Here is a 26,812-nt window from a genome sequence, read left to right as displayed (position 1 = left end):
TATCTGTGGAAATATGAAAATCACCACAAAGGGATAAGCTGTGAAGATTCTGGCCAAATATGATGGAAACTAACATGAAGAAAAGAAAGTGAAACAGTGGAAATATTGAGAAACTACCTATAACCGGGTGAAGCTGGCAGAAGGTGATTCTCAGGAGGTTTTGTCTCTTTTGTTAGAGTCATATTTCAGTTTGGCACATTGGAAAATATAGTGTGAAGTGACACAGGAGGTGAGAGTGTCATAACTGATGCTGCAGGAAGCATCCCCAGGTTTACATTTGTGGTGCCAAAGACGAGCCAACTCTGACAGTGCTCAATCAATCAAGTCTTTATCTCAAACAAAAAACAAGTGTTCATACATTAAACGTGAAATCAAAGTCATCATTTTCACGTGGAAAAAATAAAAATGTTGACATTTGCTGTTTGAAAAGGAGGCGGCGAAAACAAATGCTTATGAATTCCTAACCCATATTTTATCTCGGTTTTAATTATACAATCTAAAATATAATATATGCTATAAATAAATATGCCTAACACACAGATTCATGTTGTACTTAAATACATTTTATATATAACTTCTACAATTATTTAACCACCATATTTCATATTTCCAGAAGTATTGCTTTTTACATTACACACAATTATTTTTTAATGCATCACCACATAAATATTCAATACGCTATCTCATCCCTATTGTTGAAGTTTTAGTTTCACTGTTAGTTTAGCATAGGTGGGAAGATTCAGAAAGTATTTCCATAAAAATAAAACTTTCGTCTTGTCAGTTGTCTAAACCCTATTTTTCACCCTTTCGAAGTCTATGTTTTTTTTTATTTTTTCGTACCAGTTAACCAAGTTGTTTTTTCCCCGTGACTAAAGTATAAAGAAGGGCTACTTTATTTAAAGCCTAGTTTTGCTTTTCATATTTTAGTTCTATACATTTCATAAATATTCACAAGTGCTGTTTTCATTATCTTCATTAGTAAATGATGGGTACGAGTGTGTTGTCTCAGTTTTAATTAAAGTATAAGAGTACTTCACCAGATGAAGGTGAAGAGTGACTAACTCAGCTCTGCCCTCCAGAGGCTCATTTGCAGATTTTAGAAAATGTTAGCTGGTAATGGTGCACACAGGCATAAAACATGTTAAAGAAGGACTAAAATGCTTTCACATATTATAGTGTAAGACAAGTCACTTACTATTATTCATCGTGCCAAGCATTAAGCATGTGCAATGCATTTAATCAATGTAGCAAAATCTCTGCATCCAGCAACTCGAGTAAGAGGTTTAGAACAAAGTCCTTTATTTTTTGTGCCTCAAAACAAGATCCCTATAATAAAACACCTTTTCACTGGAGCTTAACGTTTGACACTTTATTCAACAACACAATGATATCTAAATGTTTTTAGTTTGCACAAAATTTTTAATCTCTTGTACCAAGTTTTTTTTTTTTAAACCAGGACTCTGTAGCTTTACAAGCTTCTTCAGCTAAAAGAGTTAGTCTCACATTTTATTTTTTACTCTTTGCATTACTTTACTTTGGATTGCAACACCTTGATTTTCTTTTTTAGGCATTCTGTAGATTTGCTCCAGTTCTTGGGAACATTATCATATTAAATGAACCAATTTCAGTCATCTTTTAGCTGTTTATAGACGATGTGAAGCCATCTGAGTGCATGGCCGACTCAGTGACTGCAACGTGCACATGTCCTGTTGCTGCAAAACAAGCTAAAATCACGACCCCTCCACCACTGTGCTTGACAGCTGGTATGAGGTGGTGAGTTGATATGCCACGTATGGTTCTCTCTGTTCTTCATGGACAAACATCTCTACTTTGGTCTCATCTGGCCAAAGGACATTGCTCCAGAGGTCGGGTGGTTTGTTCAAGCCATGCTGCCATGTTCTTTTTAGAGAGAAGTCTCTTGAAGCATTTCCAAACAAGTCGGTCCTTTTGCAAGCGAGCTGTTATGAACTTTAACATGCAGTGGCCTGTAGTCTTCAAAAGAAAAAATATAAAACAAACACTTCACACAGAAACCCCAGCACGCTACATTTCAAAGCTTTGCTGTCTAACCTCGAGGTAAATTTGCTAAGATGCCCACTCCTGGAAAGAATAGGGCATGTTAACACTCACCTGCATGCTCCAGAACAATAAAACCGCTGCTCTTATAGAAGCGCTCACGCGTGTATGAAATAAAGAAAAGACTCCTCTTAAATGTACAAAGTTTTATTCAGAAGTAACAAAGTGGACTCTTTATGTACTTACAGAAGTTTCCACAAAAAGAATCAAGGCCCACAAAAGAAAGGCTGAACTGTGATTTGAGGAGGGTGTGACTCACTTTAGATAAACTTTGATCCCATGCAGGAAGAAGTGTTAGAGCTGAAGCAGAACAGAAAAGTTACCTGCTACATGGACAATGATCAGCTACTTTGGTCGAAAATGAGAGGAAGGGGGGGGGGGGGGGGTAATTGTTCTACGAGCAGGAACCACATAGACAAAGAAAAAGGCATTTGGTGGGGAAAAAAAGTAAATTGGAGGCAGATTATGTTGTGCTGGGAAGTTGGATAAGGGGGTGGAGTATGAAGTAAGGGCAGATCGGTGAGGTCACCATCAATCAGAAGAATGTGAGGAGAAAAAGAAATATGCAAATGTGTTTATGTGTGAGGAGGGGAGCTGTCAGTTCAAAAGAGGGAGAGAGGCTGAGAGAAAATGACAGACGTGGCCCGAGGAAAGGAAAGGCGCGTTTGAGAAAGACAACCCCTGGGAGGCTGCACGGTGAACCCACTGCCCCGTCTCAGCCCTCCTCCTCCTCCCCGCCTGTGTGCTTTGCCATGGTTACCAGACAGGGCTCCCAATGCAGCCAGTTAATGCGTTTTTCAGCAGCAGGAGCGAGCTGCGTACTAATGTGTCTCAGTCTGTCTCCTGCACAATCAATGTCAACTGTCCTGGGATGCACAAACACATGGAGGGCTGCGAGCCAGGGAACACAGAGCCACCCTGGCTGAGCGTCAGAGGCTGAAAGAAGGCTGCATCGCTTTCATTTTTAGTCACCTGGAAAGTTTTACTTGCATTATCTGCAGAAGCCTTGAGTCACATGTCGATCTTTCTTACACAGGTATGAAATGTTGAAAAAGTATCCCACAAGATAAAGGAACACAGCTTATTAGTTTGAAATGCTTTCAAGTGCTCTTATATTTATTGGATTCACAAGGCATTTAAATACAATAACACATCACATCCATAAAAATACTGGATGTACCAACATCTAACTTAAAATTTGCCAGTTTTCTGTTAACCTAAAGAGCTAATTTAGTCTTAAAGTGTAGAAAAGAAACATGAATAATTCCCTATCGTTTTCAGGAATGTGTTAAAAGGGAACTCGCACAAATTTTCAGCTGCCATGAGGAGCTTAAAACTCTCCCTAAAGGTTCCAATGTTGTAGTTTTCCATCTCTGGAGTTAAAGAAGTCCTGTGCGAATCATATCGGGGTCACGACCATTGGCTGTCTTTATTAAAAGATGGCTGATACTCAGAGCACAAAGCCGGCCAAAAGGTTCTGCCCCCTGGAGAGAACCATGCTGTCTCTTCTCAGCTTTTCCAGGATGAGTGGGAAGGTTAGGAAACTCTCTGGAGATCATTCTGCACACTCTGGAGCTTTTACTTTTGCTGGTCTTTATTAAAGAACATTGTTTTTGGCATCCAGAAGCAAATGCATGCAGCTTTGTTCCCAAGGACCTCACCTGTGACCTTTCATATCATCACAGGTTAAGGGTCTCAGGGACAACGAAGCACACCGAGAGCTGCTCGCAGTCAGGTGTCCGTCAATTCTACGTAATGGACTGCAGTGACGTGTGCCATCTTTTTGTGGTTAATTCATAAGCATGTCATGTTTACGCCACTATTATGCAATTATGTTAGATACATGCCATCTTACATTACGGGGAAAGAAAAAAATACTTTAAAATGACAATTGATGCGTCACATGAGACGTTACCATTGTTGGTTACCGATTCCGATGCAGTCCGATCGTCTCGTCCGACAGAACTGGATCAAATCCTGTGAAGAGAGACGGATTTGATTAGGACACGAGTCCGCATATAAACATCCGTTATCGGAATGTTACACGTCTACATTTTGTTTTCAGGGCCCCGTCTGGCTGCTTTTCCTCCTGATGTAGCCAGCGCCTGCTATTCAGTGCAGGTCTGTGCAGCAAGTCGTTGAAATAAAAACGCCCCCTGCTGGCAGACAGCATTAGTAGACAAGTACGCAAAGAAAAACCCGCAAATTTATCGTACAAGTCAGGCCTTATACGGACGAGTTAAACTCTAGAGCGGTCGTGCATTTCACACACGCAACGAATCTTTGTGCACATATATGTAACATCCACGGACAGCTGTGCCTGCAACCGCAGACACTGTCGTCTTACATTTCCTACAGGCCTTGTGATCTCACAGGATTATGCAATCACTCCCCCATGACAAAGATGTTCAGCCTTGAGGGAGTAGCACTGATTTACTCTTAGCCAGACAAAAAGTCACACAAGCCTGACATGGCAGATACCACACAAAGAATCGGGCAGAGTTCAAACAACTCATGCACAGCTGAGAAGCTCCATTTGCATCACACGCATGTTGTGTCCAGATGACTAAGCTGTCACCTGCCAAAAATCCAGAGCATGTCCTTAATATACCAAAAACCAGCCTGTGGACAGGTGCACGCATGCAGACAAACATGCGACAGTGAGGTGCTCACAATATAAAGCCTTTTTGCAGTCTGTGTGAGAGTTTACACTGCCTCTCCCCATTTCCTCTTTGTCTCTGTGCTTGGAGATATTTTCCTCTGCCCCAGTTTTATGAGCTTCTCTGCTGCTCTCAAACATCGCATGACAGACAAAGAGCGGAGGATGTGAACCAGAGGCTGGAGGGGAAATGAAGTGAAATATTCGAGGAAAAAAGAAAAAAAAAAGACCCTATAACAGAATGAACATGAAGGTGGACATAATGAAGGAATATGGCGGGTGGATGTGGTCAGTCAAATCGCTCGATTTGTTAGACGGCCCGCTTGAGTCATTTCGAACTCACCATTTGTTTGCCTGGTGGTCCCTACATGAACACACTCATTCCCTGTGAACACGCATACAACAAGTGCATGTACACAGAACAGGTATAAGCGCACACACTCTTACGATGAGTTATTGATCCATTCTTGCTTCTTACAGAAAAAAAAAAGCCAATTAATCCAGCGGTAAAGAACAGCGCTTGATAAAACCTATCCTGCCTCATCTTCAGTCTTCCTTTTCCTCTGAGTGCAGTACACAGCGGCGACGGCGAACAGAAAAGCTATTCCCCTCTCGCTACCCCTCCATCTCTCGCTCTGCTCTTTTTTTGTCTCTCCTCTTCCTCTATCCCTCTCTCAGGCGCTGTCCCTGGCTCTGCTCTGTACCCGTTTCCCTCTGCCAAGTCACATCATTAATTCTCCAGGCGATTAGAGTCCGAACAGACTATGAGGCAGGTACACCACAGTAAAAAACAGACGATTGCATTGATTCCATTATCTGGTGCTGTACCAATAACCCCACTTCCCACCACCACCACCACCACCACCCAGTAACCACCAACAGCGCTATGACCCCCCACCCCCTCCCCTTCATAAATCTGTGTCACCTACATACAAACATTCACTCTCTCACACACACACAGGCAGACACTTATGCAAGCATGCAGTATCTCCAGCTATCGCTCTCTTCTCCTGCTTGAACACCCTCTATCACTCTGTCCCCGCCTCCCCCTGCTTCATCTCAGCCCTACCCCTCATTTTCATCCTTCCCTCCTCATCTCTGCACCCTTGCTTCCTCGCTTTCCAACCCCCCCTTTCATTTCTTTCCAGGCCTGACGTCCCGTCTCGCCTGAAAAGGGAAAAAAAACAACAACAAAAAACAAACAACAACCCCCCTCCCCCCAAAAAACCCCCAACTCTACGTTCACATGATGCAGTGTGTCTCTACGTGGGTGTCTAACTTCGTGTGCGTTTGAACTTGGGCTGCTGTGCTCGGTGCATCTGGAAGAGAGTCAATGTGTTCAGAGGGAGGGGCGTGTGTTTGAGGTGTGTGCGCACTTTTGTCCTCGTGCACGCATGCATCTATGTCAGAGTGTGTGCAGGATAGAGGGGAATGAAGGTGTGGGGGTGGAAGAGGCAGCGTAGGGAGCTCAGACCAAGGCTGTGGATTTTACACAGCGCGAGGATCAAAGCCACAGCAAGCCCAAAGGTGATTAACCTCCCAGCCGCTCTGACCACAAAACTGCTGCTTCTCTTCTTCAGTCTTTCATCAACACAACCTGCCTGAACCATCTACGCATCAATTCAGCAGCTTTTATTCCACAACTCCTGAATACATATAATAATAAATATTATTATTAAAAAAGTGTCAGTAAACTCCTTTGACAGAAGAATCTCCGAAATTAGAAAACGAGTGAGAATTTGAAGTGGCAGACTAATAAAGTAACCAGAAAACAGATGTGTTAACGGGGAAAACAGTCACGGTGTGAAATGTGCTAAAAATTAAAGACAAATGGAGACTTGAGCCGCCCTTTTTGTAAAACAGCAGGTGGCAAACAGCTGAATTTGGAGTCAGAAGATGCTGGGGAGTAGTTTCTTTGTGTGCTCGTAGAAAAGAGCAACGATCGGCAGAGATTGCTGATATGTGCTCTTCCCCTCCTCTCCCCCCCTTCCTCGTTTGAGCACTGCAACGCAATGCGGATACTGGGTGTCTGAGCCACTAGCCAGACACACTGGGGGACAGAGCAGGGTGGGGGAAGGGGGTGGGGGTGTGAGGGAGCAGTAGGAAGGAGGCGGAGGCAGTAAGCAAGTTCACATACAGCCTTGTGCTCGAGGACACGCTGATAGGAACGTCTGGGCACACTGTCATTATCTGCCATGACTACAGAGAGCAGCGGGCACAGTTCATTTTGGAGACTTGTGTCAGCCGGATACACACAGCCACAGCTCTGCCATATTCACAAACTGTTCATATACTCAAACTGTTACAATAGGGGACTTAAGGCAAACTTGAATTACATCGTCACTACCAGACCATAAAATGTTTCTGACTCTCAACGAAATATTAAATTTCCACTTTTCCTGCATTTTAGGCTCCTCACATTCCAGCCCAAAGACATCAGGAAATATTCTGCGTTCCTGTGCATGGCGTGCTAACAAAAGCCCAGAAACAAACCGCTATTGATAGTTTGCTCTATACCCCGTTGGACTGCACCAAATAAACCAAAGAGCACTGCAGAGCAAGGTGGATATATTGATGTCTGGATTAGGTGGGTCTCGACAGCAAAACCCAATTAGTATTTCAGATGTATTAGATTTAAAGCGGTTTTGTAGCTTTTTTTTTTTCCTCCACCCCCCTCCATGTTTCATTATAATTATTGGTGTGAAATTGAATTTGCTGAAGGAGAAATTATTTTAGATCTGATAACGGACGCCATCTGTACAGCATGGAGCATTGGTGCATCTTTTTGTCGTTGACTGAAAAGCCAACAGAAGTTTCGTCCAAAAGACCTTGAAAGAGATTTTAAAAATGTTGAAAGTGTTGAATATAAATATATAACTACAGCCCTGAAAACTCATTACCACTTTAAAAAAGGAAGTCACTTATTTTTTGTGCTCTTCTTCATACTTACCACATCAAGAGGCACGATGTGGATGCATTCAGGTGAAGTCTGGGTGACTCCGCAGGGAAAGCTAGAAGGTTGTACAGTTATCTCCAGGCTTTTTATTATGCGAAACCATACAACCAACTACCTCACACTGCAGAGCACAGGAGCAGGTTAGCACTGGAGTCTTCTTCCACACAGTCTTCTCATCTTTTGCTTCATTTATGATCTCAAAGCCATCAAAGCTTCAAATGTTTTACTGTACAATATTTCTAGTGACTTCTCTATTGCGAGGAATCAAATAAGCTTCTTGAAGTTTTTTTCCCCTCCCAGTCTCATTACAAGATCAAAGTTTAACACCAAAGTGGTTGAATTGAAATAACGCATTCTGCATTTTTGTGGACTTGTCTCCCTCTTGTGGGTAGACGCAGTATGTCGACAACCACCTCCCCCCACCAGAGGTGGAGGCAGACTTTCACCATCTATGAATACAAAGACAAGCACTTAACCTGCAGTTGCTCACTGTAGGCGTCTGCCTGACCTACTTCTGCAAGTGGAGCTGCTAGAATCTTCCACATCCTCAAAGATTCAATTCAGCACTACAGAGCACTATTCCACCATTTCTCAGAGGTTAAAGTCTAATAATCCTGTGCTGCTGTTTTTATTGTTGCTGAAGCCATACTTGTATTCCAGCACTGCAATCAGCTTTGAAGGTTATCACATATGACCTCCAAAGCTGATCGAAGGAACGTTTCTTTGTTCACTTCTATGGTGGGATGTCGAGACATAAATCCATAAGCATTCTTAAGCCTTTAGTATATACATGCACACAATAAGATTGCGCACCCCCCGATTATATTTAAGCATTTTGCCTATAAAATTTGCATAGTTGGGGCATCATTGACAAGAGCCCAAAGGGGAACGTTGGAAAAGCTGAAACTGAAGTTTCCTGCAGAAAATGATGTTATTCAAGCGGTTTTGTTAACTGGGTTAAAAACAGGAAATACAGAGACAGGTTGAGCTCGACTAAAAGGGTATGACTTGATTGTCAAAAGGAAATTGCCAGCTGTTTCAGTTAAATATAATCTTTTGCCTGGTCCCATAAGAGATCGTCATAGCAGATCACCTGCCTTCATCTCAGCCGCTCTTCACTTTTACTTATGTTAAAGATTGTACTTCAGTTTACTTTAAAAGGCATCTTTCAGAACTGCAGTCAATAAAAGACTGATCTCCATCTGTAGTAATTTATATTTGGCAGCATGGGTGTGTTGTGGGACTTCCTTGCCCTTTCAGTGTGCAAACATGGAAAGCAGGTGGCAGGGAAGGCAGCAAGACCCCAGCATAGAACAGGAGGAGGAATCGATGCCTACAGATAAAGTTGGAGACAGGATGGTGAAAAAGAGAAGCTAAAGTGGAAGTGGACTGCAAAGCAACTTGCAGATGTGCAGTCTCAAAACAATAGAGGGGCATCAGTTGAGCCATCAGCTGAAATGGCCTGGCACTGAGATGAGCAGTGATTGCTGCCGAGCCTGAGATAAGGAGCACCCACATACGAAACTCAGTGACGACCGGATACCACAAATTTGAGGACATTCAGCAACATCAAGCAGCCACGGGCCAAATATTGACTGGAGATGTTAAGTGGGTGGGTCCTGAGTTGAATAGCAGTATCCTTTGGAATAGATACCAATGAGAGCAGTCACCTCAATTGGTGGCAAGGACATCAGGGATTTACGTAGGCCAATGGAGCAAATTCCTTCCTGCATGGAAGCCCATTTAGTAACTGCCCTAAGCCAACACTGGAGTTGATTCCTGCACGTCTCAATTTCTACAGAGAAGAAAACTGCCTTTGTTAAACTCTACATCCAAGGCTCCCTCCTAAAAAAAAAAACCTGTAGGTTTCCTTACGTTTTACAATGCTCTAAAAAAAAGCAGCAGCATAGAGCTGTGCAAATAGAATTACGTAGAAATAAAATTCCAGCTGTGTTTTACCTGCATCATTTTAGCTCATTTTTAAAATTGACATTAAACCGTGTTTCTACTAGGAGACTTAAGCCATGTCTTAGATTGCCTTGTCCATCCTTAAATGAATAGGTTGTTTGGGTGCAGGGTTGCATCTAAAGTCTTTTGTAATTTCCTGAAAAAGACATGGCGGTCTTGTTGCCAGGCAGTCAGAAATGTGTTAGTGGGCAGCGTTTTCACCCTTTATTCATTGTTTGCTTGTGTACAACCAAGCACAACACGAGAGCCACGTGAATTCAAGGACAGACTGACTGCAAATGTGCTTCATTATCTTACTCCTCTGAGATCTGGCAATTTGCTCCACTGTTGCGTGTGGCCATTTGGAGGAGCCATCGCTTAGATTTAACACCAACTGCTATAGAATCTTCAAATTTACAACATCTTGGTACTTTCCATTAAGAAACAAAAATCCCACTTGTCGCCAGCCTGTGAATTACTGCAATCATTTCTCATCCCTTTAAAGCAATCAGACTAAACTCTTTATGCACATCCCTGCTCTCTATTGTTATCACATAAAGATAAATTATTCTCTGAAAAGTTTCTAAAAAGGCAAAACTGACCTTGCGGTGGTGAATTATTGTCAAGTGTTACCTAACAGAATTGCAGCAGTAGTGAACACATCACTGGCCTTAGGTCTTTATACTAACAAGGGCAAACCGAAACACAAATGTGAAGCACCCTGTGGAGTTGAGCAATGCTGCAGAGAGGCTTGTAATGCTGAAAGATGACTGTTGAGAACAGAGGACAATGCCTCCCAAGAGCAATCGAGGGGGCAAATTTGAGTGCATACATGAATGGAAGAATGAGATTGAGTCTGTAAATACAGATAAAAGCCGCATTTGATGTACATTCTGTCCAGTTGTCGTTTGCTGGTTTATGCATGACTTTCTTCCTCATCTGAATCTCAGGAAGGTGTCAGACACCTCTGTACACTGTAAGAGGATATGCCGATTTATGCTATTTAATAGGGTATTATTCAGTGTAATGCAAAAATTGGTGCATTGTAGAGGAGTTTTCAGTGTAGCAAACAGGATCTAATGGGTGAATAATTGGATGACAATTTGGAGTAACAGCACTATCCAGTCAATCTGCCTCATTATACTCCATAAATAATGGGGCGCACCCACACATTCGACATCTAGCTGAGGTGATCTCCTGCAAAAGCAGCAAATTGGCTGTTGTTAGCAGTCAATGGCTGTGTTTTGACACTGCTCCTGTGTGCCTCAAGGACTCATTGATTACTTGATAGCTGCTGCACAGCTGAGTTGCTAGGCCTTCCATTCAGCTTGGCCACTGCACAAAAAAAACAACAAAACAAAACATTAAATGCACAAGTCTTAGTCTCTCACAGAGCTGGATGCAAACACATAAGTGGAAATCACAGATTCCTTAAAGGGTAACTCACTGCTGCCTGCCACAACCATTAAGGGTGTATTAGTATACATTGCCCAGCATAGGTCTATTAGGATGATACATGGCTGTGAAGGGCCCTATCCAATTACATTAGCAGGACTAAAAGTAGTTTGTAAACTGTCTTATGACTGTACTAAAGATTCAAAAAGACTTAAAAGAAAAACGAGCCTGTGTTCACGAAACTTCAAACTTCAGAGAGACTTGTTTTGGGCCAGCTTCCAAATATAAACTCATTCACCTCACCCCTCTGCCCTCCCCTCTGCCATACTGAAAGGCCCCCACGCTGCCCATCCTTCATTTTCTTCCTTTGGCCATCCTCCCACCTCTAAGTGCCTCTTATTTGTCCCTCATCACTGAACATTTCACAGAACAAACTCTTTACAACTTTTTTCCAGACAATCTCTGTTCATAACAACTCCACCACCCTCCCTTCTCTCTCCGCCCTCCATCCTCTTGATTCCTCTCCTCCCCTTTTTAAACCTCTCACCTCATTCGCAGTCGGATCACGCATGAATGCGGCATGGTTATGCCAATGCCAGCTCTTTGCCAATCTGCTTGGGTGTGTTTGTGTGCCAGTGAGATTCTGGTGGGAAGCCCCTGCACTGGAGGCCAGGGGTGGCTTATAAGCCCGAACCCCAGCTGGTGTTGGGTTAGGTGAAGCTTCGCGAGAACAGTCGCCCCTTTTGGGAGCGCGAGAGAAAGTGAAATTATATTGAGCAGAAGTATAAAGTTAGATGCAAGTTGCCACAAAAAGGTCATCAAATTGAAGAAAATGCACCAAAGAGCCCAGCTGTTATAACAAAGATATCTGTGCAGAGAGCATTAATTAAAATCTGTCATTAATGAAGCTAATCAGTTACTCTAGATTGGTATTGCGCCAATTTAAAAGAAAAAGAAAAAAACAACAACAAAAAAAACACATTAGATTCGCATCCAAGCTTTCAACACAACAATGTAGCCCCAAAACAGTACTAAACGATTTCTCAAATTTAAAGATTTGTTTATGTGACACTGTGCCTGAAAAGGCTATAAATGCTGCAATATTCTTGTACATATTCAAAAAATATTGTTGGTTAAGGGATGAGACAAATCTAAAAAGCTCACATGGTGTTAAATGCATGCACAGGATCTTGTAAGTCAGTCAAGACTAAAATGCCCTACAAAAAGCTGTTGAATTTTCCACAATGACCAAATCCAGAGTGCAATTCACTGCACTGGGTTTGAGCGTCTGGTTTTTGTTTTGTTTTTTTTGCTTCTCTAGCATTTGCTGCCAAGTTGGTCGTTTTCTCCTTTTTTTGCTGCTAGGAGTAACAAACTCCCTGAACCCAGTTCCTTGGATGGTTTAAGTTGTTTGCTTTATGACAGCCAACCTCCACTCTTCAAAATAAAGCAAATCTTAGCTTGCAATCTGATACTTTAGTACTCATTTCCTACTTTAATGTTTCTACACCTGCTAAAGTACCCCGAGATTAGTACTAGGAGTAGTTTTATACAAGTACAAATGTCCAGTAGGATTTAAAATAAATAAATAAATAAGTATATATATACCTACACACACACACACACACACACACACACACACACACACACACACACACACACACACACAACCAACATTTATGTATACATATATACATAAATATAAAACAAAACTGAGCAATAGAGAAATAGACGAGTTATCCAGTCAACTAAAAATCAAGCCCACCACTTTTCATACAAATGATCAAAACATTTACACTGCCTTCGAAGACAGAACAAAGACTTCAGGTGGCTCTCAGCCACTCCTTGGCTTTGAGAAGTGATGCGCAGAGTACGGCACCACCCAAACAATGTAGGGGCAGAGTCTAGCGAAATCTGCCCAGTGACAGCAAATAAACTGGCAAGTGCTAGCTCAACAGGAATGCAGGCCTCAGACGGTGGTTCTCAACTTCAAGGTGAGGGAACAATGCCGGCCTATTTGATTTTTTGATTTTTCTTTTTAAACAAAAAACCCCAAAACAAAACAAATGCACGTCATCAGAGCAAAAAACAAACAAACAAACAAAACAAAAACAAGAAAATCCCTAAAATGTTTGTTAGAAATCTCAGAGGAATTAAACTATACGAATCCATGTTATTCTCTAATCCACATTTTAATAAGATCTCTGGAATGGGTGTGTATTTAAAAAAATAAATAAAAAAATAAAAAAAATGAAAATGACATGCATCTGTGCAGCCCTCCTTAAAAATCTGATTGGACTGTGTGTGAAGAGGACTGACCCCAGATCCCCGCTGATGCTGAAGCACCCCTTCAGTAGGAATACAGCTGGCTGAAGCTCCAGATTTAGTATCTGCGAGTCACAAACCATAAATTATTAGCTCCCAAGATAAAATGAGACTCTGTAGTACAATTTCTCCAACCCCACTGCCACCACCACCCCTCGCTCTCATCGTACCTTATTTACAAAGGCAGAAAATGTAACCATGGGAACACACTACCAGGCAACCTCAGTGGCTTGGCATGATGCCCAATGGTTGCTAGGGCACTGTTGTCAATGGCTATTGGGTTGTGTGGGCCAGTGTGTGAGTAGGAGAGATTGAACACTCTCACACAAATACACAAGTTTGTAGATTACACACAATATCTAGGCATTAAATAAATGTAGACCAACATGGTAGTGTTCCATTTCCATAATAGGGGCTTTTATATGCATCTAGTGTGTAATTATTTTAAATAATATGGGCCATTTAAAAAAAATGTATTTATTTTTTTATTAATGGTTTGACTGTGGTTGACAAATGATGCAAGGCCGCTTTTGTTGGCTAACAGACAAAAGGAAAGATTAAGCCTGCAGGCAGTTACATGAGGCCCCGTATTCGATTATGTTGAGTAACATATGCAGCAATGATCCATGCGTTTCAGTCTTCTTCCAAAAGGTCCTAATGTGTTAATAGTGTTTTTAATGATGGAAATTCAAATTTGGGATCATTTTCATAAAAAGTCAGGCTAAAAGGCATTTAGCCATCATTACCCTTGATCTATTGCGCCATTTACCTTTGAGTCACACCTCTGGATATCAATAAGGAAAGACATTGAAGTATTTAACGTCACAACCAGGAATTACATGGAGCTTTATTTTTCCATGGCGCTACATGGAGCTGCTGGATGGTTGACCTAGGCATTCCTGAAAACTGCAGAGCGTTGTGTAGATTATTAGCATACCGCAGGATAGAATAGGGAGAATCAGTAAACAAATTTAAACATCTAGTTTGGGTATGTAAATAAACAGTGATGTTTAAAGCAGAAGTCATTCTGGACTCATCCCAAAGTATTTGTTCATGACCAAGTAAACCATAATGGCCCTGCCTTTGGTAGCACAAAAATGTATAGCAATTTATGCATTTATGACACAGGAAGCCTCAAACACTGTGTTGCAGAGTATGAAACGGTTGAAGTGGAAGATAATGGTGAGAACGAACACTGTGCCATCAACAAAGCATGAATGAGAGGGTGGTACAAAAATTCATGTACAGCGGAGACAGTTGAAGACAATGGCAATGAATAATACATTAATAACGCTGGAAAATAGAATCCAACGTCATAAATTAAACAGCATTCACCCAAACAAATGCAATAATTATGACACTGCAATACAATGAAAGAGACAAATGCATGGCTTTTTTGTTGGTGTGCACCAAGATTCCCACATGTTGATGTATATATGGGCTTGTGTGTTCCTGTCTGTATGCACTTAAGGCTTAAGCAGAGTACTGCCTGTGGTGCATCTTATCTAATATAAGTGCAGACACAGCCTCCCCTCCCCTTGCTTCTCACTCCCCTCCTCTGGCCCTTTGAACTCAAGCCGCTGCTGGAGATGCAGTCTGACTGAGCACAGCATGTCCTGAAAGGAGGTCAGAGGGCATGACAAACAGTCTGGTGTCATGGCAACTTGATGCCGCCAACCAAAAATTTGGTGTGGCTGGTTGGTCTGCAGAAACAGTCCACCTATCAGTGGACAAACTCTCGGCACCTGGTTATTATAAAAAAATAATAATAATTAAAAAAAACCTCATTAAGAAATCAGTTAGGAACATGCCAAAACATGCCGATGGCACCATTCCTTTATGATTGACAAGGACAGTGTAGTTATGTTAATCCTGCCTGATGTAAACACAGGAACCACTTCAACTGTATGTATCACAATCCAAGCTTCTTTAGGGAAGCCTTTTTGAAACTGGAAATGGCTTGTATTCATTCCAGGTTTTTACAAAGAATTAAGTTTTAAGCAGAAACCAATAGCCACCCAAAGATTGCACAAGAGATGGACTAGCGCCTTGTTGGTTTTGGTCTTTTCACAGTAAGGGTTGGGGTTATGCTTGAACTAGTTTGTTTGCTCTTGATTTGCAGAGTAGTTTGAGGACACATCATACAACGAGTGAAAAGCTGTCCGTCAACACGGAGAGGGAGGGGTACAATATTGTTCAAACATGAGAATAAGGGCATGCGATCTCAAATATCTAGCAAAGACAGTGTTTGGAAGAGAAGCGGCAGAAACAGTATATTACAAATCAATGCTCAAATACAGCAAGTGTTAATGTTAAAATTTTAGTTGTGCAAATTCCTTTCTACGCAACTGCTGATACTGGAAAAGGTAGGCTGAGATTTTTGGAAGTGTTTGATCACCAATTCCTTAATCCCATTGTGTGCTTTAGCTCCTTTTCCCCCTAACAGATGATAGGCCATTATTACATTTCAGTATTTGCTATGAAACCATTTTGGGAAAGCCCATCAGCATGCAGCTCTAACCTTGACTGACTTAATTGTAAAATTTTACTCTGAACTCACTGAATAGTTTTCAAGAAATATGCAATTACTGCCACAAATGTCACCTCGGCTCATTTACCTCGCTACACAATTACCACCAAAATGAATGCCTCTCATTTGTTGTTCTAATGATTCTGACTGTAATTCAGCAAACCTGAGAAATGAACTGCAGCTGTACTTGTGTCGCCTGCCACCAGCAGCCCTAGACTCACTATGTTTTCATCTTACTCTGAAAGTGTTGGATCAATATAGAATCCAGGTTCCTTTGTAAGCCATTAGCTTGCCTGATGCTTGAGCTGAGACCTCTCCAAACCACCGTGTTCTCAGCCTAAAAGCTCTCATATCAGGAGAGTGTGATTGCAGGTGTGTGCACAACCTTTGAAGCAGTTTATGTCTTATAGGTTTGCAAATAGTCGTGTTTATCCTTTTGTTCTTTGCATCTGCATCTGAGAGGTTTGCGCACGTGTATGCGCACATGCATGTACTGCGTCTGTAAGCTTCTGCGTGCACGGTATGTCCTTGTGTTTGCTCAATGCGGCAGAGGGTGGAGTGGCAGATCAATAGGAAACAAATGAAGATCAATATTAAGCCAGGGAGTGAAGGAGAGAGAAGGAGAGATTGAAAGCAAGTGAGTGGGGTGATGCGCCACAGCAGAGGAGGGGGGAGGATGTGTGATGGTGGGTTGAAGGGTGATGTGTTACCAGCAGCACAGCTACTAACTGTCCACTTGGGAAAGACCACTCATTTCTACAGCCTTCTACAACCCTCAGCGCTTTTACGTCACCAATTGTTAAGCAAGGTAGAAGGAAAATTAGAAAAAATATACAGCATTTCAGCATCAGTGGTGATTTCAAGCAGAAAGTGAAATTTAAAAAGGGATTCTCTTTGTTGTAATTTTTTTTTAAAGCCCTGTCAGGTTACAAAACCCTTGACACACCACAATCTCCAAATGTACATACATCTCTCTATATATGAAAAGAGACAGATGGATATACATCCATCTGTCTCTCTCCCTCTCTGCAGCAGTAGTAAGTAGGACTATGATTTCTGCTTTACTTATATTTTATGCAACAGTTTTCCCCGTGTTAGTTTCTTTTTGGCAAGATCCGATTTGTTGATAACCAGGGCGAGAAGGTCATGGCTGCAAATAAACAAGGCTGAACCCTCCAGCTGTAGCTGAAATGACCTTTGACTCTTTCCCCTCACTTAAATTCTGTGTCTAAATAATGAATTTGTCTCACCAGGCGCAATAAGAAATCTCGATAAAGGAAGGATTTAATTCTGACCTTTCAACTTAAACTCCCAGCTGGAGCTTGACATTTGCTCAGCGACATCAGCAAGGACCCAACATGTTCAGATTGGAAAAGAGCTAAACTTCTGCCCAATTTCTCATTTTAGTGATTTTTAGTATGAAGAATCCTAAAACTTTGCTTGGTGTCAATTCCTACTCTGATCAGTAGTTTTTACCCAAAATTATTAGAAAATGGCAAATTAAATCAGAGTGGCAATTTTCCAAGAATAATTCTGTAAACAGTAAGTCCAAGATATCATTTCAGCTTTGAATGTAAAGTTTTAGCTTGCATCACTTAAATACTTAATATGGACAGATGCTCCTAATCTAATGTGTTCATTCTCAAGGACAGGATACTCTTAAGTTGTATACTGGCCAACTTCATTTGTCTAGACAATGGAGAAAGCAACCAGATTTAATTAATTAGAATTTCAAGGTCTTTCTAGGCCATTGTGTGTGCAAATACCTTCTGGCATTTAAACCAGTAATGTATTTACTTGCGACACGTACTGCATCATCAGTGATTTTAACCTGTGCTGAAAACATGTTTGACATCCTCTCACTTTGAAGTATCACCTTGAAACCGCAAACAGGATTGCTCCGTTTTGTGCATCAGCTCATCTCTTGGCTGTGAGATCAAAACATCAAGAGCCATTTGGGATTCGGAGCTCAATGTGACTTTCAAGTGATAGTGGCGAAAAAACAAACACATGGGTGCTGAGTGCCTGCGAATGAGCACTCTGCACTTTCAGCTCAAGGTTCCTCGGCTCTAGAGATGGATTTCAATGATAAATGCATCAATTAGCTTTGAGTGTAGTATTTATGATGCCTTAGAGACGATACTGTATGCTGTATAGATATTGTTTAATCATACAGCTACCTATAGCAATGCCTTTTACGAAATTCACTGTTTGGCTTTATAAGGCAAGCCTGATGGACAATAGTGAGCGCCAGCATTAACATTACATATTTGACATTACATATTTCATTTAGGAAAGCCCAGATACCCTTTGACTGCCACTGGCTTATTAGCAAATGGAGTAATAAATAACTTTCATTGAAATGGGGCAAAACAAGTTAAAAATCATGTATTTGTTGGATCAGCTGGCAGCCAGATTGATATAATTATTACTACTGACTTCAATAATGACAGTACTGCTGTGTTTTGATGTGTATTTTTGTCAAATTAACCTGTACTGAGGACAGAATTTGGTGAAACGAAATCTAAACATCTGGCTGCGGAATATAAAGTGTGATTTTTGGTGATAATTAATTTTTGCAAAGCTTGACATAAACACATTTTACACAACTGAGTAAAATCGTTGCGATGGGCTATTAAATACCCAGGTCAAGTTGACCGTCCAGCTGCCGGACTGTTTGATGCAAGGTGCAAGCAAGCCACCTGTGTTGTTTGCTTAAATGAGGAAAAGTGGTTGTTTTATCTGTTCCAATCTAAAGAAAACAAAAAACAACACAAAAAAGTATGTGCAATCTAGATCATCATAATCTCTAAATTTCTTCTACACTTCTGGAAGCAGAGAGCAGGAAACCTTAATTTCTAGCAGTGACACCTGCAGCATACAAGGAAGTATAAAGAAGGGCACAGCTTTCATTCTACTGCATTTAGGCCTTTGTTACCATTTTCAGAGGTTTAATATACAAATTATAGATTTGCTATATTCTTATAAATTAATGTAGGTGTGTAAATAAAACTGCTTCTTGTGGCTCATAAATATAAGGAGGAGACGGGAAAGTAATGTACTGACCCAGTAGAAGAGGGAGGTTAGTCATGTTAAACAATGGTGTGTAGGTGTGACTGTAATGACACCAAATTCTAGGTTGTAGATCAAACATCTTATTGTCTCTCGGTGCATCTGAGCTACAGAAATGTTTCTACTGCCTCACATGAATCATCACAAATTGCATATTTCGTAGTGCTCAATGGACCCAGTGGAGCACAGGAGGGAGTCAATCTATCAGACTTGCATGGGAAATAATGTCTGAGGCAGCCAGCTCAGCAGTCCCTCAGCTACATCACTGTCGCTCATTTATCCCCTTGTTGAACTCGCACTAGCATTTTCACCTTTAGCAATTTCACAACATGAGGGGAGCTGACAGACAGTGACCATGGATATAAACAAGATAAAGTGAGACACGAAAAAAAAAGAAAAAAAAAAAGGGTGAGACATTACAATTATTTTTGAATTGATTTGCTTTTTTATTGCTTTACTTTTAGACCTTAAAAGTGATGATATATATGCTACGAAAGTCCCACAGACAGGAATTAAAATTTTAAACTTAATGTTGTAGTTTTGTAGTATGCACCATAACCATTACACCAGACCCCTCTGTTGATTGAGGTTTTACCCAATGATAAGCCCTTTTGTCAGAAGAAATTTTCCAATTCTCCCAATTTTTCCCCTCCTAAAACGAAGAAACACCACACCAGTGCATGAAGGGGATGATAGCGGCCTCTAATATTTTTACCCTGTGAGCTCTAAGTGAAACATCTGTGAATGTAAAGTGCAATGGTGTCATCACTGTTCTTAGAATTGTCATATTTAAAAAAGCGGCAAATCCTCAGAGACCAAATGTTTGACCTTTTCCCATCGGACTACTTAACCATTATACATTTGTTGTTCAGCTCATTTCCTTTTACATCCAGAGACTCGTCTGCAATAAACACATGTGACAGAGTGAATCCAGCAAAGAGAGGTTGACAGTGAAACCCGAGGCTGTGATGTAGTACATCAACTCAAACCAGACAGTCTGCTGAAGGAAGAAAGAAAGAAAACAAAAAAAAGCAGCATGGCGAGCCAGACTTCACCACGTCTCTCAGCTTTTCTCTGTCCTCTTTAATCCGACACCCCCCACCCAACCCGTCTGTCTCCCTGTCTCTCAGTCCCCCTGAGGTGTGTTCTGTTTGTTCCCTCGCTGCCTCTCTCCGTGTCCCTTTCTCTAATGTGCTTTGGCGTGCGTTACCCACGGGTGCTTGCACGCTGCTGCTGCAATCCTAAAGCCGGGTCAGGGGGGCAGTTAAAGCGGCGCATTGCTGTCTGTGACATCAGTCACTGCTATTACTCACGTCTCACCTCTCCTCACTGTCTGAAACCACCAAAGCTTTAGTCCAAAGAGTGCACACAAACAGATTTACACCTATGCTGTCAGATTAGTAAATACAATTTTACTGTGCGTCACACAATCTGGTGTCAAATTCCAACATGCTGGATTTATTTAATTTAGTACAGTGGTTTTAATGCAGGCTCCTGAAATGAAAGTGCAAAAATTAACATGCAAATAAAGTTACTAAAATAAGGATTTATTTTTTGCAGCTAATTTTTTATTTCACAAACTGGTTTACTTCCCATTCTATCTATAAATGGTTGAAATACTAAAATGGAACATTGTTAAAGCCCAAGATGCTTGAAATTGCTTATATATTGTATTTGTTGTATTCAAGTCATACAAATCAAAATAGGAGAAAACTAAATGTCTAAACTAAAATGAACTGCAGATATTTCTTAGCGACCCACCAACATATTGACTGGCACAAAATGGATGCTAAACATAGACAGCAAATCTTGTTTGCAAAATATTGAAACACTTTGACAAGGAGCTAAAAAGTTGTGCAATAAATGAAATTCTTGTATTGATTGCCAACTATTTTAGGCAGATATCCTTATTTTACTTAAAAATGATCAATTACTCATCAGTCGTTATCAACTATGAGCTGTTGCTAACAGTTTATATAGGGAAAGTATTTTCCTATCAAATCAAACACCTGCTTTAAAAAAAACAACAACAAAAAAAACATCAATTCTTTCTCAAATTTAAATCACCCCCAATCTCATTATCATTCCTAGTCTAGAAGATGTGCCTTGCACTCTGCATGATGTCTAAAAACTGCACGTCTGAAGTGCGTGCTTCCAGCCAGCCAGCGTGTGAGGATCAGACTGTCAAATCACCACATCTGCCATCAGTGGGAACACTTCAGTACCAGGGGGTTTGTCTGTCACCCCTGCTGTTAGCCAAGCCAATGAAGAGGTGAGCCTGCAAACTCCTTCACTCAGGAATACTGATAGCTGGTATGAAAGCCCTCAGCCTGTGTGCAAGAACACCATATAAATCATACATGACCAGCACCAGGCACCACATGCATGTTACTGCACTGCATTAATAAGCAAGCCAGTTGAGCCTGTGCTTCTGTGCTTCATATGCCCTGTTGAAAGCACCTGCAGCACTGAACTCAATGTGCCACAGGAAAGAAAAAAAAACAAGAAAGAAAGGACAAAGTGAGAAAAACAAAAGGAGGGCGAGTGGTTTGAGAATGGATAAACCAGACAGTGACAGTATAATGACGGCTGGAGTGTAAATACCTACAGGCATGAATAACTGAAGAAATACGAGCACGAGTGCATGGGGACAAATAAAAGGCAGAACAAAGAGCGAGAAAATCAGTAGGCAAAGTAGGACAACAAAATAGATGGTGTGACTGAAAGACAAGCAGACAGATTAACTAAAAGACAGCAGAGAGAGCAAGAAGGTAGAACAAAAGATGAAAGGATGAAATGAAAGGATAGAGAAGGGCAGACTTGGAAGAGATAAAGAGGGGAGGGAGAGTTAGCAGTGCGCATGCTAAAATAGGTGGCAGACTCTTGCCAGTGCAGTGACCTAGTCTCGAAGGACTGAGGAATTCTCAGCGCTGACCCGGACACATTCCTCCAGGCCTCAGACGTTAACCCATGTCACACCTCCAGACTGTACGGACTGTAAAAGGGAACCAGAGCACCACTGAATCGACACATCCTACAGAAAGCACGCAGTTCATAAAGCAGCGTTAACATTTGTCATTTTGAGAGCGTGTTATTTACAACGCACCGTGGAAGCAGAGTGCTACAAATCTGAGCAAACACCTTCCACGAGAATTGTAATATCAGGTAAAGTGCACAGCAGCGATACCAGCTCTGAATCAACAGCCTGTGCTGCCTGCAGAGGACTGTGTGCATGTGTGTGCACACCGAGGGCCCTGCAAAAACATTGTGAAAATATCAGGGCAAGAAGGGCTCTATTGTGTCACAGAGGCAGAATGTAGCTCTTATCCTCGTGCTGGTCTGGGGGCATGGGGTGACATCAGCACAAAGACACAAATGTAATGTGAGGCATCTCCAAAGCTAGCTTCAAGGCTAGACCACAGGCCTGTCTTTATACCCATGCTCTCTCACTTTTCAACAGCATCTGATATTCAGGACATGACCAACTGATGACCCTTCCACTTGTTGCTTACTAAGATCAAGCCCAGCTGACAAGAGTTGCACTAAACTGGTTTAAAAAAAAAAAGATGTGCAGTTAAAGACTGCATGTTTGCCGCTTTCACGCAGGCCCATGGTTAGCAGATATCTGTGTCACAACAGGATGACTCAGGGAAGAGTAATTCAATTATTGTGATGGTGCATCGGCTTTTCGATCGGACCACAGACTAAAATGGCTGACCAAGTGTTCCTGACTACTGAGTGCCAATAAGCAAAACTCTGATCAGTAAAGCACAAACTACAGAATTTTTTGCTTCTTTCATCTCCCTTTATAGCAAGAAATTTCCTTACCTTTTAAAATCCCGTCCTGATGATCTGGCTGTTTCAGGTTCAGTCTGAAAGAGACAAATCAGAGTAAATCACTTGAAACAACTTTCAATCAGTATGTAGTGAAATTTGGAAAATGTGAGTGAATAAAAAGATTGTGGGTTATTCACCTTTAAAGCTAATCTGAATCTACAGCTTAGAATTTCACACCATTTTATTATAGGTTATTTATTATAAGAGCTAAAATATCAAAGTAAAATTACCCCCCCCCCCCCCCCCCAACTGTGCCACTATTTCAAGGTCTTTAGTCCTCTGCTACAGACCACACTTTGTCTCTTTTCATTGTATAGTTTACATTTCACACTAAGCCCGATTCTTTTGCACTAGCACTACAGTTTCCAGGTTAAAAGGAAAACCGTCAGCACCAAAATTCAAACCTGCTACAACGGCAGCTTGCATGGGAATTCCTGAGGTCTGTTCTGATCCAGTAATGTATGCTGCGGTTGAATGCCATCAATTATGAATGAGAAACACATGAGATTCACGGAGAGCTGGTAGAGGATCGTGGGGAAAGCAGAGGGACCGCAATAATCTGGATATTTTCAATATTACAAACGAAGGTCTGATAGTAGATTATTTAAAGTTAAATTCAGAGATTAGTAAATCATTTAACATTAACTGGCTTCTATATTATACATTTTCAGATTAAAAGAGAAGCACAAAAACAACCTGCTACAAATTGGGTCATCGTCCTCAGTTTGATGCACTATGTATGGTTGCTGTAGCATCCTTTGTGCAGCTTCTCCTTTAAGTCCCAGGTAGTCAGGAGTGTGTTGACCCTGCCAGCGAGTTCATACCATAAGCAGACCCATATAGCTTCTCCTCCAGAGCCCCTGATCACGAGCCTGCTGAGCTGCCGCCTCAGTTACGTAAGATTACATAACACCAGGTCTGTCTGAGTAATATTTCATAACCTGGGGGTCCCACTACACAGGGCAATAGACACCAAATCCGCTCAGAAGTGGAATCAAAACATGCTTGGCAGATTTTAGCCAAAGTTGAAGGGGGAAAAATGAATTTAAAATAAATAAGAGCAGGTTGAGGGCTCTGGGCAGCTTTAGCCAGCCTATCCTGTTCTGTGTTTTTGCTAACCAGAGCAGATATGCGGATCCAGCAAAATTCTGACATCAAAGGCTTTTCCCTTTCATTTTCTTAAGAGCTACAGTACAGTGGAGGTCATGGAAAGGTTGACCCTGAAATGATGCTAAACAAAAAGCACCCTCCCTATTTGGCTGATCGCAGGATGCAGTGATGCTGTCATCTCATTGCACACAAATTGAGCACACATTTAGTCACAGACTATTATTACCAAACTAGGATAGAGAGTGTTATCCAACGCTCTCGGCTACACAATTAAACCAGTCTACAAGATGACAGTTTTGAATTCACTTTACAAAACTACGCAGTCTTAATGCACAAAAAGGTGATTAGGATTTTAAACTTAAGGGGGGAGAAAAAAGAAAAAGCATAAACTTGCACGATCAAGCATTTCTGGGATTATCGTTTGCACATTCACATCTATAAAGAACGACGACGCAGGAACACACATATACGCACCCCTTGGAGCAATACCTTGGATTAAGATAGCAACTGTGGTACAGAATGTGACATAACAGAAGGATATGTAAATAAAAGAAAAAAACAGCAGACACATGTATAACTAAGGAAAAGAAAGGAGATGTCAGAAGATATCCAAGGCTAATACCGCAGACAAAAAAAGTAGTCAGGGCTGGATGGACTGCAAATGGACGATAGGGGACTTGTTATATATCCTGAGTCTCTCAATTGTCTGACTGTACTTACCTCACTGCTCTTACATAAAGTTAAGCACTTCAAAAGTCATGGTTCAGATACAAAAGTTTAAAAACCTGTTTGCCATTTAACTGAAATCTTTATACTAAAAATCACATCTTGGACTGGGTTTTGTCTTTACAAGCAGCCAGAGAGATTGGGGGTACCCGGATGAAGGAGGGGGGAAAGAAAAAAAAAAGAAGAAGAAAGAAAAAGGGAGCCGTATGGGAGGAGAGAAACATCTAATGAAAAACAAAACAGCAATACTTTAATTCTCCTCATTTCTCATCCAACTACCTCCGCTTTCATTTCTATACATTTTTATAACTAGCAGCATGGCACAATCCCTGAATACGAAACGTGATCATCGAGCAACTCCACGCATGCGTAAGTACTGCCGGCTCCCTTAACTCTAAATCACACTCCAACATATTACAACACACATGCACAGACACACATGAACAGAGTCTCACACATGCCTCCTTTCGAGTGCTGGCCTCCCATTCAGGGGCCCCCCTAAAACTGGATGCACTCAGTGATCCCTTTCCAAAGCCCTCATCTAAATGTGAGCAGAGGTAATCCTTGAAGGAGAGGCAAGGAGAACAGCGATAACCCACGATAAGGGGCAGAAGGGGGGGGAAAGAAAGACGCCGAAAGAAGGTGAGAGGTGGAGCGAGAGATGGGATAGAGGAGCAGGATTTTTTTTTTTTTTTTTTTGGGGGGGGGGGGGGGGGGGGGGGATTAGCAACCTAGGGAACACATTTTTCAAAAGAAAAAGGAGAAGAGTTGGGGGAAAAAATGAAGTGAGGTGAGGGGGAAGAGGAAGAAAAGAAAGACAGAATATGAGAAAAAGGACATGTACACAGTATACTCACAGATGAATGATCAGAACTGATGAAAAATCATGTCTGAAAACAAAATCAAAGGCGGCCACATAGTGCGAGTCTGAGTTTGGAGAGAAGTCCAGTTTCTTCTCGTTCTGGAGTTTTTTTCCCCCCTTTTTCCCGCGATTTTTGTCAATTCCTATGCAGCTGTCCCTCCTTCCCAAGTCTATCCCCTTACTGGTCCTCTCTTCCCCCTCCCGTTTTTCTTGCCAGTACCGGTACTCTCCTACGTCTCTTTTGCTCTCTTTCTTGCCTTCTCTCTCTCTAAGGCCATGCTCTCCATTTTCCCCTCATTCTTTTGCCTCAGTCTCCTTCATGTGTCCATTCAGACATAATCTTCAACCCCTCAGCTTCAACTTCAAAATGTAGATAAGATTTTCTACAGAGAACGCAACTATGGAGTTGAAAGGAGAAAAAATATATATACTGCAGAAGGGAAGAAGAAAAAAAAAACTGTTTACAGGAAAGGACATGGCATGCAGTCTAATGCAGGGACAATCCACGGCCTGCGTTTTTCAGGGCTGCCACGCATAGTGAGGCGGTGGCGCCGCTGCTGTATATGAGGGTATAAAAAGCAGAATGGCGAGCAAAAGAAAAAGAAGGCAAAAACTGAGCTTACTGCGGTCGGTCTCCAGTGAAAGTGAACAGCATGAGGGAAATGAGTGGGAAGGAGTCCGGGGCGTGTGCATGTGTGTGAGAAGAGGTGGGAGGGGAGAAAAAGCCAACCAGAGAGAGGAGAGAAAGCGAGAGACTGGAGGTTAATGGAGGGAGGGATAGGAGGAGGAGTGTGGCGGTGGGGAAAGAGGAGGGGGCAAGAATTGGAATACATTTTTGTCTTATGCTTGCTATATTCAAATTTTGTGGTTCTCATTTTTTCATGGGGCTAATACCTTCTCTTTTCTCTGAAGAGAAAAGGAAGAAAGAAAGCTACTGTGTCTTTTGTCTCCAGCTCCTGCCGTTCCCTTTCCTGGTTTCCTTTCTGCTTCGACTCTCCTCTATTCAGCCCATTTTCTGCACGTGCACTTGAACTCCAAATCCTGTCTGCCTTCCCCTCCCCTCGCTCTCTAACTGCGCATCTGTGCGCGTCTGCCTCTCTCCCTCCCTCTGTCCTCAGCACAGGCTTGAAATAGTGCTCGCAGGCAGGAGAGCAGCGAGGGGAGGGAAAAGGAGAGGGGGACAAAAAGGGGAGAGAGATGTTGAGAGGGGGGGAGGGGAAGGCGCTTAGACAGGCTGACACAGAGAGCAGAGCTGCTGTGTATGTGTGTATGAACATGTCTGCACATTTGTAAACACATTTAGCTAGCTTTGATTTA

The 26,812-nt window shown here is 41.8% G+C and overlaps 1 protein-coding gene and 1 long non-coding RNA gene across 4 annotated transcripts in view; one reads left to right on the top strand and one right to left on the bottom strand.

The window, feature by feature from the left end:
- The window catches only part of efna3a (ephrin-A3a), a 400,882-nt gene that overhangs the window by 113,277 nt on the left and 260,793 nt on the right, over positions 1-26,812 (top strand). The gene's annotated exons all lie outside the window — the stretch shown is intronic.
- Positions 3,818-26,240, bottom strand: LOC113015377 (uncharacterized). The gene is made up of 3 exons (XR_003271093.1): positions 25,491-26,240; positions 22,789-22,832; positions 3,818-4,053 (listed from the first exon to the last, which is right to left on the bottom strand). It is a non-coding gene; the product is annotated as an uncharacterized LOC113015377 (long non-coding RNA).

Source organism: Astatotilapia calliptera, chromosome 22 (genome assembly GCF_900246225.1).
Source record: "Astatotilapia calliptera chromosome 22, fAstCal1.2, whole genome shotgun sequence".
Lineage (NCBI taxonomy): Eukaryota > Metazoa > Chordata > Actinopteri > Cichliformes > Cichlidae > Astatotilapia > Astatotilapia calliptera.
Note: the sequence above shows the minus strand (reverse complement) of the source record. Positions and strands in the feature narration are given on the sequence as shown.